This window comes from Scyliorhinus torazame, chromosome 2 (assembly GCF_047496885.1).
Source record: "Scyliorhinus torazame isolate Kashiwa2021f chromosome 2, sScyTor2.1, whole genome shotgun sequence".
Classification (NCBI taxonomy): Eukaryota; Metazoa; Chordata; class Chondrichthyes; order Carcharhiniformes; family Scyliorhinidae; genus Scyliorhinus; species Scyliorhinus torazame.
In genome coordinates this window covers 68,527,099-68,543,561 of record NC_092708.1, presented here as the reverse complement: position 1 = coordinate 68,543,561, position 16,463 = coordinate 68,527,099, and the positions used below count along the sequence as shown (strand labels likewise).

At 46.0% G+C, this 16,463-nt stretch overlaps 1 protein-coding gene across 2 annotated transcripts in view; it reads left to right on the top strand.

Annotated features, from left to right (window-relative positions):
• thsd7ba (thrombospondin, type I, domain containing 7Ba) overlaps positions 1 to 16,463 on the top strand; it is a 1,603,431-nt gene that overhangs the window by 671,994 nt on the left and 914,974 nt on the right. The gene's annotated exons all lie outside the window — the stretch shown is intronic.

Below are 16,463 nucleotides of genomic sequence, written 5' to 3'. Positions count from 1 at the left end.
TTGAGTGAAAAAAGCCCTGCTCCACTCCACCCCTTTCCCTATCTGATTTGTGGTTTATTCAGCAGTTGTTTCAGATTGTTTCTGATGATGGTTGTACATCTTTGTGTGCCATAAGCACAGACAATTTAAAACATTGAGTAAATAAATTGAACTCCGTTCTAATGGTACTGAATGAGAAGCATCAGTTCAATCTTTGAAAGGTGCTGCGCATGAATTGCGGGTTTAAATTCAGCATGGAGATTCTCATTTTTATCATTCGCAGGTTATTTAATACCAGTTGGCATGAATAATGGATTATTTTAGGCTGTATATAAAGTTGAGCTTATTATCCCTGTGTTTTCGAAGCAAACTCTAGCCAAATTGTTCATGCAACTTGAGCTGCAAACAGAAAACAAAAACCGTGATGAACCCAGAAAGAATGGGAAGAAGTACCAATCTATAAGGAACCTCATGAATTGCTGGCTTTAATTGAAAGGCAGTAGCAGTGGTTCTTCAGACTCACGTAGGCAAACTTTAGGAGTTACAGAATAAATGGAAGTTTTAACAAATTCATTTTTACAGGATGTGGTCTTCGCTGGCTGGGCCAGCATTTGTTGCCCATTCATAATTGCCCTTGAGAAGGTGGTAGTGAGCTGCCTTCTTGAACCGCTGCAGTCCATGTGGTGTAAGCGCATCCACTGTGCTGTTCGGGGGGAGGTTTAAGATTTTGACCCAGCGACAGTGAAGGAACGGCGATATATTTCCAAGTCAGTGTGGTGAGTGACTTGGAGGGGAACTTAAAAGTGGTGATGTTCCCAGGTATCTGCTGCCCTTCTCTTTCTAGAATGGTAGTGGTCGTGAGTTTGAAAGGTGCTGTCAATAGAGCCTTGCTCAGTTCCGACAGTGCACCTTGTAGATGATACACACTGCTGCTACTGTCCATTGGTGGTGGAGGGAGTGAATGTTTGTGGAAGGGGTGACAATCTAGCAGGTTGCTTTGTCCTGGATGGTGTTGAGCCTCTTCAGAGTTGTTAGAACTGCAAGTGCGGAGATTTCCATCACACTCCTGACTTGTGCCTAGTAGGCAGTGGACAGACTTTGGGGAATCAGGGGGTGAATTACCCACTGCAAGATTCCTAGCCTTCAAAATACTTGTGTAGCCACAGTATTTGTATGGCTAGTTCCTATCAGTTCCTGGTCAATGGTAACCCCAGGATATTGATAGTGGGGGAATTCAGTGATGGTTATGCCATTCAATGTCATGGGATGATGATTTGGTTTTCTCTTATTGGAGATGGTCATTGCCTGGTACTTGTGTGGTGCGAATGTTACTTGCCACTTGTCAGCCCAAGCCTGGATATTGTCCAAGTCTTGTTGCATTTTCATGTGGACTGCTTCAGTGTCTGAGGAGTGGTGAATGGTGCTGAACATTGTGCAAACATCAGCGAACATCCCCACTTCTGATCTTATGTCAAAGGGAGTTCATTGATGAAGTAGCTGAAGATGGTGGGGCAGCACGGTAGCCTTGTGGATAGCACAATTGCTTCACAGCTCCAGGGTCCCAGGTTCGATTCCGGCTTGGGTCACTGTCTGTGCGGAGTCTGTACATCCTCCCCGTGTGTGCGTGGGTTTCCTCCGGGTGCTCCGGGTTCCTCCCACAGTCCAAAGATGTGCAGGTTAGGTGGATTGGCCATGATAAAGTGCCCTTAGTGTCCAAAATTGCCCTTAGTGTTGGGTGGGGTTACTGGGTTATGGGGATAGGGTGGCGGTGTTGACCTTGGGCAGGGTGCTCTTTCCAAGAGCCGGTGCAGACTCGATGGGCCGAATGGCCTCCTTCTGCACTGTAAATTCTATGATAATCTATGATAATCAATGATGGTTGGGCCTAGGACACTAATCTGAGGAACAGCTGTAGTGATGTCTCGGGATTGAGACCAGTGTTACACCAGTGTATAAGTACAACCTGTTTTTATGCTGTTATTGTAATGCTGCTGGGGCACGGCCTGTTCTTTACCAATGACTATAAATGTTATAATCACCCTTAATATCCTTTTAGGATGTTGTCGGTGAAAACAGCCACATCTTCCAGTCTGCAGTAACCAGCTGCACTGGACTAGTCATTTATGATGCCAGAGTAAATCAGTACATTACCTTCCCAATGTACGCCAACAGCCAGAATGAGACCTCTGGGATGTGGAGCAGAATAGAAACTATCAGAATACCAGAAGACACGCCTGGATTTTTCTGGACAGTAAAGGCTCCCACTCCATCAATGTATAATTGGTATATATTCACTGAAAAAGAATAATGCAAGTGTCTGACTGTTTCACATGGCACATTTATCTGCAACAATCATCCATTCCCCTTCCCCACCTTTTCCCCAATCCAGCAATATCAGAGATTGGCCACTAGGGGACAAGGGGCAGCACGGTAGCACAAGTGGATAGCACTGTGGCTTCACAGCGCCAGGATTCCAGGTTTGATTCCCCGCTGGTCACTGTGCGGAGTCTGCACGTTCTCCCCGTGTCTGCGCGGGTTTCCTCCGGGTGCTCCGGTTGCCTCCACAATCCAAAGACGTGCAGGTTAGGTGGATTGGCCAGGATAAATTGCACTTAGTGACCAAAAGATTAGGAAGGGTTATTGGGTTACAGGGATTGGGTGGAAGTGAGGGCTTAAGTAGGTCGGTGCAGACTCGATGGGCCAAATGGCCTCCTTCTGCACTGTATGTTCTATGTTTTGAGGGAGACCCCGCCCTCCCCTGCCACAGACATATCTAATGACACCCCTCAATAACCCCATCATGTCTGAGCCATATCGGTACAATCAGAACCATAGTTTATCAGGAACATTACGGAACGTATCATTGACACCTTGAAGCAAAGGTTTAGGTACCTGGTTGTTCTGGGTCCTCCTTACAACACAATACGAACACAGCAGGCCGCATCATTGTAGTTTGTAGCCAACTACACAACCTGACAAATGCAAAAATAATTGAGTTGGAGAAAGCATGGCAATAATAAAGAGCATGATCAGATGAAGAAGAATGGTGTTATGGGTCAGAGTTTAGAGAGCCACAAAGTGTAGCATGGAGTTCAACTGACCCACAACTTTTAATAGATTGTGGTGTGGGGAGCACACGGCGCACTCTACAGGTGTGGTACAGCAGAAATGGACAAGTGTTTTTTAAAACAAAACAATGTTTATTTTATCAACTCAAGTTAACATTTTTAAAACAATCATTGAATATCTTAACACCCATTAATTCAAAGATAACCCCCAAAGATGAAGTAATCGTTTCAGCTGTCCTTTTAACATCCAAAAGACTTAACCAACCTTCAAAACAGGAGCACATCAGGTTACATTCAATATATGTAGTGAGAAAGGGTTCAACCGTGCTGCTGCTTTTGGTTACTTCAGCTACAGCCCCTTTGTTTTCTTCATGCAGCTCACTGGAAACACACAGACACACCCAAGCTGCTCTCTCAAACTGAAACTCAAAAAGCAGAAGTGAGCTCAGCTCCCCCCCCTCCCCCCGCCACTCTGACATCACTTCAGTAACATGAGCAGTTCCATTTCTTAAAGGTACATTTCTTAAACACCCATTTCCTAAAGGTACTCTCACATCATACCTCCCTCCAAGAAAAAAAAACCCATCAACTTCAAGATCGTTGCATTTTTCACCTTTGCACCATCAATTCAGAAATGCACACAGGAAAAATACTTTATCGGTTCAAAAAAAACAACACACGCAAACAGGTATAATAATATAGTCCATTTTTTTCCCGTTTTCTTCCTCCAACCGAAATCCTTCTCAATTGACAGTCTCTTTGAACAAGAAAGTCTCTGCACGATCCATCCAATCCTCTACACCTCTGCATTTCTCTTTAAAGTTAGATACTTCAGTTCAATCTGATCACAGAGTCCCTTGCAATTCTCCAATACAGGAGCATCGGTTACCACAGCTTTCAGGCAGTCAAATGCATGTTGAAACTCCGCTGTCCATTGAAATTTTTGACGTTTCTTCAGCAAGTCCATCAGTGGAGCGACCACACTGCTAAAATTTGGGACAAATTACCGGTAAAATCCACTCATACCAAGAAATCGCATTATTTCCCATCGTGTCGAGGGTATCGGAAACTCCCCAATATCTTTCGTTTTCACGTCCCGTGGGACCAATCGACCCTGTCCGATTGTGTGACCAAGGAAAGTGACTTGGGCTTTTCTAAATTCACTTTTGGCTAGGTTTATCACCAAACCCGCCTCCTGAAGTTGATCGAATAACTCAATCAGATGTTTTAGATGTTCTTTCACGTCTGGCTAAAAACTGCCAGATCGTCTATGTATACCGCACAATTGGGTAATCCTGAAACAACTGTTTAGTTAACTGTTGAAATGTGGCTGGGGCGTTTTTCATGCCAAATGGCATAACTTTGAATTGGTATACACCATCTGGAGCCACAAAAGCTGAAATCTCCTTCGCCCTTTCAGATAAAGGTACCTGACAGTAACCTTTAAGTAAATCTAGTATGGAAATAAAAGCGGATTGTCAATGCAATCCTCCAAATGTGGGACAGGATAAGAGTCCATTCTTGTAACGGATTTCAGTTTTCTATAGTCCACACACAACCATTGGGTACCGTCTGCTTTAGGTACCATCACTATGGGTGAGCTCCATTGGCTGCAACCCACTTCAATTATGCCATTTTTAAGCATACTCTCAATCTCTTTGTTAACCTGTGCCAATTTAAAAGGATTATGTCTATATGGATGTTGTTTGATCGGAACAGCATTTCTCACATCTACATCATGTTTAGCCATTTTAGTACTTCCCAATTTATCTCTACAAACTTGCCCATGTGATATCAATAACTCTTTCAGGTCAGTTTGATTTTCCTCTGGAAGGTAACAACAATTCATCCCAATTTTCAAGAACATCCTCATTTTCCAATTTAATTTGAGGTATGTCTAATTCACAGTCATCTGGATTTGGTTTGTCACTTTGAGTTAGGATCGTTAAAACTTCCTTTTTCTCTCCTTTCCTTTCAAAGTACCTTTTAAGCATATTCACATGACACACTCGGTGAGTCTTCCTTCTATCTGGTGTTTTTACCACATAATTCACCTCATTTAATTTCCTTTCAATCTGATAAGGTCCACAAAACCTAGCTTTTAAAGGTTCACCTACCACTGGTAACAACACTAAAACTTTATCTCCACTGGCAAAACTACGAACTTTGGATTTCTTGTCCGCTACCCGTTTCATCACATTTTGAGCAATTTTCAAATGTTATCTAGCCAATTCACCTACTCTATTTAATCGTTCCCTAAAATTTGACACATAATCCAATAATGTAATTTCCGATTTCTCACCCACCAATTTTTCCTGAATCAATTTGTGGTCCTCTTACCTCATGACCACAAATTAGTTCAAAAGGACTATATTTGGTTGACTCGTTAGGTGCATCCCTAATTGCAAACAGTACGAATGGATTTCCTTTATCCCAATCCTCTGGATAATCTTGACACTAAGCGCTTAACATTGTCTTTGTTGTCTGATGCCACCTTTCTAATGCTCCCTGCGATTCTGGATAGTACGCAGCTGATTTAAATTGTTTTATTCCTAAGCTATCCATAACTTCTTTGAATAACTTTGAGGTGAAATTTGATCCTTGATCCGATTGTATTTCTGTGGGTAGTCCATATTTAGTAAAGAATTTAAGTAACTCCTCCACAATCGTTTTAGCTGCAATATTCCATAGTGGAATGGCCTCTGGAAACCTAGTAGACACATTCATTATAGTCAAAAGATATTGATTCCCACTTTTTGTTTTAGGAAGTGGTCCTACGCAATCAATTAGGACCCTTATAAAAGGTTCCTCAAATACTGGAATGGGTATAAAGGGCGCTGGTTTTATCACTGCTTGAGGTTTCCCTATCACTTGACATGTGTAACATGATTAACAAAATTTATCTACATCTTTATGTAGTCCAGGCCAATAAAAATGTTTCTGGATTTTAGCTTGAGTTTTCCTTATCCCCAAATGACCTCCCACTGGTACATCATGTGCCACTCGCAACACCTCCTTTCTATACCCTACTGGCAATACTACTTGATGAACATCTGCCCACTTTTCATCCACCTGCATATGTAAAGGTTTCCATTTTCTCATCAAGACATCACTTTTACGGTAATAACACTCTGGCACACACTCAGATTCTTCTTCTGTATATGCTTTCTGATCTATCCGGTTTATTTCTACATTTTTCTGTTGTAACTCCACCAATTTTCCTGAACTAAAAATATCCGCCTCATCCTCCACCTGTTCTTGTTCTTTTTCAACCATCTGATCAAAAATCGTTTTTTGATAATTGCACTTCAACTTCACTCTTTGATTCCTCCTCTTGTCTTAACCTGTGACTTTGTGACCTTGTTACTACACAATCTGGAAAAATCCCAGGATATTCATCCTTCAACACTTCAGTTGTCTGATTTTCACTGGCTTATCCACCACAGTAGGCATCACTCCCACTTGCGATCCAGCTATATCATTACCCCAGATAAACTGTATTCCTGGGTAAGATAGTTTCTCTATTACTCCTACTACCATTTCACCACTCTTCACTGGACTTTCCAACCTTATCTTATATAATGAAACGCTACTCCTCTCACCCTGAATTCCACATATTACCACCTTTTATGTCAAGATTCTTCCCAAACTACATAATTGCTCATCTCTTACCATTAACGATTGACTAGCTTCCGTATCTCTTAAAATTGTGACTTCTTTACCTGCTCCTCCTGATACACATGAGTAAACTTTACCCGCACAAATAAATTCTTGAAAGAGATCTGGCACCTTCTTATCAATCACCTCTTGATCAGGCTGTACAATCTTTTGCACCTCCTTCGCTTCCCTTGGAGTTTCCTTTACTATTCTAACAAACCCCACTGTCTTATCCTGTTTTACCACATCAGCCTTCCCAGTGCTTTTCTTCAACCACCAACACTGTGACTTTACATGTCCTAGTTTATTACAGTGAAAACATTTGAAACTTTTCATTTCTCTTCCACCCTCCTGGATTTCTTTTTTAATCTGAGGTACACTCTCTTTATTATCTCTCATCAGATCACCTTTACCTTTACCACTTGAGTATTTATCATGTCCCCAATTTCTATTCCTCACAGGCTGAAACTGATGTCGGAAACCAAGCTTTGATTTATGAACTAATTCATAAGGGCAGCACGGTAGCATTGTGGATCGCACAATTGCTTATCAGCTCCATGGTCCCAGGTTCAATTCCGGCTTGGACACTGTCTGTGTGGAGTCTGCACATCCTCCCCGTGTGTGCGTGGGTTTTCTCCGGGTGCTCCGGTTTGCTCCCACAGTCCAAAGATGTGCAGGTTAGGTGGATTGGCCATGATAAATTGCCCTTAGTGTCCAAAATTGCCCTTAGTGTTGGGTGGGGTTACTGGGTTATGGGGATAGGGTGGAGGTATGGACCTTGGGTAGGGTGCTCTTTCCACGAGCCGGTGCAGACTCGATGGGCTGAATGGCCTCCTTCTGTACTGTAAATTCTATGATAATCATCTGCCATTTCTGCTGCTAATCTCACAGTTTTAACCCTCTGCTCTTCCACATGAGTTCTCACTACATCAGGAATTGAATTTTGAAACTCCTCCAAAAGTATAATTTCTCTGAGAGCTTCAAACGTTTGGTCTATTTTCAAAGCCCTTATCCACCTATCAAAATTACTCTGTTTGAGCATTTCAAACTCCATGTATGTTTGACCAAATCCTTTCCTTAAATTTCTAAACCTTTGTCTGTAAGCTTCAGGCACTAGCTCATATGCACCTAAAATGGATTTTTTCACCTCTTCATACGTTTCAGATACCTTCTCCGGTAGTGATGCAAACACTTCACTAGCTCTACCTACCAGCTTTGTTTGAATCCGTAATAACTACATGTCCTGTGGCCATTTCATTTGTTTAGCTACCATCTCAAATGAAATGAAAAAGGCTTCTACCTCCTTCTCGTCAAACCTTGGCAATGCTTGGACATATTTAAATAAATCCCCATCACGTCTTTGACTATGACGCTCTGTCTCACTATCCTCATCAGTCTCATCCAACTGTACGTTTCCCTTTATGTCTGTCAATTTTAACTGACTGTCATGTTTCATGGCCATTTTCCGAAGTTCAAACTCTCTCTCTTTACCTTTTTCCCTGATCTGTATCTTCCTTTCTATTTCTTTTTGTTCTGCCAGGGCTATTCTTTCTTTTTCTCTCACTGCATATTCAAGCTGCTTTAATTCTTTTTCATGTTCAAGTTGCTTTAATTCTTTTTCATGTTCAAGTTGTTTAATCTGCAACTGGAGCTTTGTCATTTCTATTGAATCAGAATGTATCTCAGGCAAATGTAAATACTCAGCTACCTCATATTTTCACATTTTGCCAGGCAATGTTAACTGCAATGTCTTTGTCAAATCTAACAGTTTACTTTTAGTCTCTGTCCGTAAGGTACTGCGTGTTATCGTGTCCACCCCCAAACACTTCTGAGCCTCTGAAAGAGCCATTGTCCACAACACCCTCCCCACGAAAACTAAAATACCACACCTGAAAAGCAACCACACTATATGCTCACCCCTCACTGTCTTTAAGTTCACTAAGCCAATCCAATAGATAGACTTTTATCCCCCTCGCGCCTCCAATTGTTATGGGTCAGAGTTCAGAGAACTCCAAAGTGTAGCATGGAGTTCAACTGACCCACAACTTTTAATAGATTGTGGTGTGGGGAGCACACGGCCCACTCTACAGGTGTGGTACAGCATAAATGGACAAGTGTTTTTTAAAACAAAACAATGTTTATTCTATCAACTCAAGTTATCCTTTTTAAAACAATCATTGAGTATCTTAACACCCATTAATTCAAAGATAACCCCCAAAGACTAAGTAATATTTTCAGCTGTCCTTTTAACATCCAAAAGACTTAACCAACCTTCAAAACAGGAGCACATTAGGTTACATTCAATATATGTAGTGAGAAAGGGTTCAACCATGCTGCTGCTTTTGGTTACTTCAGCTACGGCCCCTTTGTTTTCTTCATGCAGCTCACTGGAAACACACAGGCACACCCAAACTGCTCTCTCAAACTGAAACTCAGAAAGCAGAAGTATAGCTCAGCTCCCCCCCGCCCCCCCTCCCCCCACTCTGACATCTTTTCAGTAACATGAACAGTTCAATTTCTTAAAGGTACATTTCTTAAACACTCATTTATTAAAGGTACTCTCACATGGCAATGGGATGAAGATTAGGAATAAGTAAGGTTGAAAGGAATTCAGGACCGGCATGTTCCTGTGAGGAAGAAGGATAAATACGGCAATTTTCGGGAACCTTGGATAACGAGAGATATTGTAGGCCTCGTCAAAAAGAAAAAGGAGGCATTTGTCAGGGCTAAAAGGCTGGGAACAGACAAAGCCTGTGTGGAATATAAGGAAAGTAGGAAGGAACTTAAGCAAGGAGTCAGGAGGGGTAGAAGGGGTCACGAAAGGTCTTTGGCAAATAGGGTTAAGGAAAATCCCAAGGCTTTTTACACGTACATAAAAAGCAAGAGGGTAGCCAGGGAAAGTGTTGGCCCACTGAAGGATAGGCAAGGGAATCTATGTGTGGAGCCAGAGGAAATGTGCGAGGTACTAAATGAATACTTTGCATCAGTACTCACCAAAGAGAAGAAATTGGTAGATGTTGAGTCTGGAGAAGGGTGTGTAGATAGCCTGGGTCACATTGAGATCCAAAAAGACGAGATGTTGGGTGTCTTAAAAAATATGAAGGTAGATAAGTCCCCAGGGCCTGATGGGATCTCCCCCAGAATACTGAAGGAGGCTGGAGAGGAAATTGCTGAGGCCTTGACAGAAATCTTTGGATCCTCACTGTCTTCAGGTGATGCCCAATGTTGTTCCTCTGTTTAAGAAGGGTAGCATGGATAATCCAGGGAACTACAGGCCGGTGAGCCTTACTTCAGTGGTAGGGAAATTACTGGAGAGAATTCTTCGAGACAGGATCTACTCCCATTTGGAAGCAAATGGACGTATTAGTGAGAGGCAGCATGGTTTTGTGAAGGGGAGGTCGTGTCTCACTAACTTGATAGAGTTTTTCGAGGAGGTCACTAAGATGATTGATGCAGGTAGGGCAGTGGATGTTGTCTATATGGATTTCAGTAAGGCCTTTGACAAGGTCCCTCATGGTAGACTAGTACAAAAGGTGAAATCACACGGGATCAGGGGTGAGCTGGCAAGGTGGATACAGAACTGGCTAGGTCATAGAAGGCAGAGAGTAGCAATGGAAGGATGCTTTTCCAATTGGAGGGCTGTGACCAGCGGTGTTCCGCAGGGATCAGTGCTGGGACCTTTGCTCTTTGTAGTATAAATGATTTGGAGGAAAATGTAACTGGTCTGATTAGTAAGTTTGCAGACGACACAAAGGTTGGTGGAATTGCAGATAGCAATGAGGACTGTCAGAGGATGCAGCAGGATTTAGATTGTTTGGAGACTTCGGCGGAGAGATGGCAGATGGAGTTTTATCCGGACAAATGTGAGGTAATGCATCTTGGAAGGTCTAATACAGGTAGGGAATATACAGTGAATGGTAGAACCCTCAAGAGTATTGAAAGTCAAAGAGATCTAGGAGTACAGGTCCACAGGTCACTGAAAGGGGCAACACAGGTGGAGAAGGTAGTCAATAAGGCATACGGCATGCTTGCCTTCATTGGCCGGGGCATTGAGTATAAGAATTGGCAAGTCATGTTGCAGCTGTATAGAACCTTAGTTAGGCCGCACTTGGAGTATAGTGTTCAATTCTGGTCGCCACACTACCAGAAGGATGTGGAGGCTTTAGAGAGGGTGCAGAAGAGATTTACCAGAATGTTGCCTGGTATGGAGGGCATTAGCTATGAGGAGCGGTTGAATAAACTCGGTTTGTTCTCACTGGAACGAAGGAGGTTGAGGGGCGACCTCATAGAGGTCTACAAAATTATGAGGGGCATAGACAGAGTGGATAGTCAGAGGCTTTTCCCCAGGGTAGAGGGGTCAATTACTAGGGGGCATAGGTTTAAGGTGAGAGGAGCAAGGTTTAGAGTAGATGTACGAGGCAAGTTTTTTACGCAGAGGGTAGTGGGTGCCTGGAACTCGCTACCGGAGGAGGTGGTGGAAGCAGGGTCGATACTGACATTTAAGGGGCATCTTGACAAATACATGAATAGGATGGGAATAGAGGGATACTGACCGAGGAAGTGTAGAAGATTGTAGTTTAGTCGGGCAGCATGGTCGGCACGGGCTTGGAGGGCCGAAGGGCCTGTTCCTGTGCTGTACATTTCTTTGTTCTTTGTTCTAAGGAGCGGCACCACAATGCAATGCAACAAGAGAGGCTAGGGAAAATGTCGCTCTGTGTGGTGAAACCTCTGTGTTGAATTGTGCTGCCACAGTATTATGTGTTGTACAGTATTGCCACTATATTACGTGTTGTACGGTTTTGGCTCTGCCCGTGGCTCCTCCCCCTGGGGCCTGGGTATATAGGCTGCCGACCTTTCACAGTGTCTCATTCTGGGGCACGCTGTCAGCTCTGTTGTAAGTCAATTAAAGTTAATTTACTCTGCATTCTCCGTCTTGATTGATGGCATATCAATTTAATTGACTTACATTAAATCAAAGAGCTGTTTAACATGGATCCGGGTCTCAAACCGGACCTCCTGCAGGTCGACCCCCAATCAGCCAACGCCAATGTCTTCTTCGCACACTAGCTTCTCTGTCTAGAATCCTTAATCAATTCTGCCGCCGTCGCCATCTCCGAGGAACACAAGCTGTGAGTCCTCATCTCCCTGGTGAGCCCGTGAATTTTTCTCATCTTCCGGGATGCGGCCTCGTTTGTTGAAGTCATTACTTTCTTGGAAGGATGGTATGTGAGGAGGGTTAACGGACTGTTCGCCAGGCACCCCCTTGCCACACAGCATCAGCACCCTAGAGAGTCGCTGGCAGAATTTCTGCGCGTTTTGCAGGTGCTCGGTGGGGCCTTGCAACTGCGAGGCGGTGTCGGCTGCTAAGCACACCGAACTCCTGATCCGGGACGCCTATGTTGCCGCATTGACTCACACTGCGTTCACCCGCACCTGCTAGGGAGGGAGACACTCGACCTCTGGGAAAAGGTGCAGCTTGCTGAATCGCTGGAGGAGGCCTTCCGTGACATGGGTGCCAATGCCTCCGACCACACGGCACCCTTGAGGACGTGGGGGCCACCATCTTCGACGCCATCCGCCACGTGTGATCCGTGGGGTCCACCATCTTCGATGCCACCCGCCACGTGTGATCCGTGGGGTCCACCATCTTCGACGCCACCCGCCACGTGCAACCCACGGGCACCACTATCTTTGACGCAAACAGCCACGTGCAACCCGCGGGGGCAGCCATCTCCTACACCATTTTTGAAGTCCACCGCCGCATCTTCACCAATTTTGACGTCCACCGCCGCAACTCCGACGCCATTTTTGAAGACCACCGCCGTCTCCCGGAACTCTGGCTCGCCCATCCGTCAGCTGGCCTCCGTTACCATCGACCGACCCGCCGGCTGTCCGAAGCCCTTCCGCCGTCCGAAGCCTGCCCGCCGTCCGGTGGCCGCCTCCATCACCCTAGACCAGTCTCGGTCTCGCGGCCTCGCTAAATCTACGATGGTGGTCCGGATCAACGGCCACGAAACGGCCTGCCTTTTTGTCTCTGGGAGCACCGACAAATTCATACACCCGGACACGGTACGGCGCTACTCCCTTCCCGTTTTACCCGCAGCCCAGAAAATCTGCCTGGCCTCTGGGTCACATATCGTGCAAATCCGTGGGTACTGTGTCGTGACCCTCATGGCAGGGAGCGTATCTTTCAAACATTTTAAGCTATTTGTCCTCCCACACCTCTGCGTGGCAATTCTTCTGGGTCTTGACTTCCAGTGCAACCTCCAGAGCATCACCCTGAAATTCGATGGACCCCTGCTCCTGCTCACCGTCTGTAGCCTCTCGACTCTTAGGGTCACCCCTCCCTCGCTCTTCACCAACCTCACCCCAGACTGTAAGCCCATCTCCACTAAGAGCAGGTGATACAGTGCTCGGGACATGACCTTCATCAAGTCAGAGGTTCATCTACTCATGAGAGAAGGGATCAAAGAGGCCAGTAATAGCCCTGGACAGCTCAGGTGGTGGTCGTCAAGACTGGGGAGAAGCACCGGATGGTCATCGACAACAGTGAGACCATCAATCGGTACACGCAGCTCGACATGGTCAATCAGATTGCGTTGTACGGGGTCTTCTCCACCATGGACCTGAAGTCCGCGTACCACCAGCTCCCAATCCGCCCGGAGGACCGCCAATACACTGCCTTCGAGGCAGCTGGCCGCCTCTCCCACTTTCTCCGGGTTCTCTTTGGCGTCACCAATGGGGTCTCGGTCTTCCAGCGATCGATGGACCGAATGGTGGACTAGTACGGGCTGCGGGCTACATACCCATACTTAGATTATGTCACCATCTGCGGCCATGATCAGCAGGACCACGACGCTCACCTCAAGAAATTCCTCCACACTGCCCAGCTCCTTAACCTGACCTACAACAAGGGCGTTTTCCGCACAACCCGGCTAGCCATCGTCGGCTATGTCGTGGAAAACAGAGTCCGAGGGCCCGACCCCGACCACATGCGCCCCCTCACAGAACCTCCCCTTCCCCACAGCCTCAAGGTCCTCAAACGATGCCTGGGACTTCTTCTACTATGCCCAGTGGGTCCCCAACTATGCGGACAAAGCCCACCCACTTATTAAAACCACTACATTTCCCCTAACGGCTGAAGTCCGCTCGGCCTTCAGCCGCATCAAGGCCGATATCACTAAGGCCGCCATGCACGCGGTGGACGTGCCCATCCCCTTCCAGGTCGAGAGCGATGCATCAGACGTCGCCCTGGCTGCTACCCTCAACCAGGGGGGCAGGCCAGTAGCCTTCTTCTCTAGAACCCTAAATGCTTCCGAGATTCAACACTCCTCTGTTGAGAAGGAAGCACAAGCCATCGTGGAAGCTGTGCGGCATTGGAGGCATTACATATCTGGTAGGAGGTTCACCCTCGTCACCGACCAACGGTCGGTAGACTTTATGTTTGACAACGCACAATGGGGAAAAATCAAAAACGATAAGATACTGAGGTGGAGGAACGAACTCTCCACCTACGGCTATGGTATCCACGATCGTACTGGGAAGCTTAATGAGCCCTTAGATGCCCTTTCCCACGGTACTTGTGCCAGCGCACAAGTAGACCGACTGCGGGCCCTCCACAATGGCCTCCCGGTCACCCGGCTTTTCCATTATATCAAGGCCCGCAACCTACCTTACTCCATCGAGGAGGTCAGAACCATGACCAGGGACTGCCAGGTCTGCGCGGAGTGCAAACCGCACTTCTATCGGCCAGACAGAGCATGCCTGGTAAGGGCCTTACGCCCCTTTGAACGCCTCAGCATGGATTTCAAAGGACCCCTCCCCTCCACTAACCATAACGTGTACTTCCTCAACATCCTTGACGAGTACTCACACTTCCCTTTCGCCATCCCATGCCCAGACATGACCTCTGCCACAGTCATCAAGGCCCTGAGCAGTGTCTTCACCTTGTTCGGTTTCCCCACTTACATCCATAGTGATCGGGGTTCCTCCTTCATGAGTGATGAGCTGCGTCAGTTCCTGCTTTGCAAGAGCATCGCCTCAAGCAGGACTACCAGCTACAATCCCCGGGGGGACGGACAGGTGGAGAGGGAGAACGCGACGGTCTGGAAGGCCGTCCTTCTTGGCCTACGGTCTAGAAGTGTCCCAGTCTCCCGCTAACAGGAGGTCCTTCCGGAGATGCTCCAATCCATCATGTTGCTTCTCTGTGCTGCTACTAATGTGACCCCCCATGAGAGGATGTTTGCCTTCCCCAGAAGGTCCACCTCGGGGGTCTTGCTCCTGACCTGGCTGACGGTTCCGGGGCCCGTCCTCCTCCGACGGCATGTGAGGACTCATAAGTCGGATCCTCTTGTCGAGAGGTTTCTTCTTCTCCATGCGAACTCCCAGTACGCCTACGTGGCTCACCATGACGGGTGGGAGGACACAGTCTCCCTTCGAGATTTGGCACCCGCAGGTTCCCCAGCGACTGTCACCGGCGCTCCCGACCCTATTCCTCCCCTCTCTACTAGTCCTCGACCCGACCCTATACCCCCTTCCCCCGTTATTGCCCACACGCCTGAGAACACAGAAGCTGTCTTGTTCCCGGACACGCCGGCCTCAACGCTTCAACCGACTATGATACCCACACCACTGCCGGAACTGAGGCGGTCACGGCGGACAATAAAAGCCTCCGTCAGGATCAATCTCTGACGCGACTTGTTCACTTCACCCCCGCCGGACTTTTTTTTAAACAGGGGGTGAATGTGGTGAAACCACTGTGTTGTATTGTGCTGCCACAGTATTACGTGTTGTACAGTATTGCCACTATATTACATGTTGTACGGTTTTGGCTCTGCCCGTGGCTCCTCCCCTAGGGCCTGGGTATTATAGGCTGCCGACCTTTCACACTGCCTCATTCTGGGGCACACTGCCAGTTCTGTTGTAAGTCAATTAAAGCCATAGTTAATTCACTCTGCGTTTTCCATCTTGATTGACGGCATATCACTCTGTCAATTTTTACCTGGTCTCTCTAACTGCAGGTCATTCTGATGCCCCTCCTTATTTTACTGATAAAACCCCTCTGCAAAATCCTCATCATCCTTTCACTACTTTTTTGATTCTATGTTAAAAATCATTGAAGTAATTCACCCAACCTTGACATCCTGAAAGCGCAGGCTTGCCAGCTGCAATGAAAATCAATTATGGACCAGAGTCCCATATGAGACAGATGTTATGCTCTTAATTCAAAATGCAACATTCTATCTACTGAATTGTTTTTCAACCAAGTAATGAACCCTTAATGCTTTTCTTAAAATGTTTACCCACTTAAGCTGCTCATTTGTCATCTTGCTTTTCTTGCCTTATTTTATCTCCATAAGATGGCATTGGGTGATTCTGTCTGTCGTGTATTCGTGTAATGTGTACATTTATTGCTAAAGTATCCACTTCATCCAAAATGTGAAGATATTGATGCTTCTGCAAATTAGCCAGAAGAATTTTTATTGCTGCAGCATAGCACAAGGATTTGCAGCTGCCTAATTGGTGGAATACCAGGCCACCACTGTTGCCGCCATTATTTGTAGACTTTATAGCTCCTGTATCATCTGTTTTCTTGTGTAAAGAATTGACTCTAAATAAATCATTAGTGGTCACTGTTACTACCTCCACAGGTTTCTCTTGCCTTTAATTGTTTGATCGTGTCTTATATGGCTGATGTAAAACAAAGATGAAAACTGGGCTTTAGATGAGTTCCCTTGCACTTTGTCATATTTTGAGATG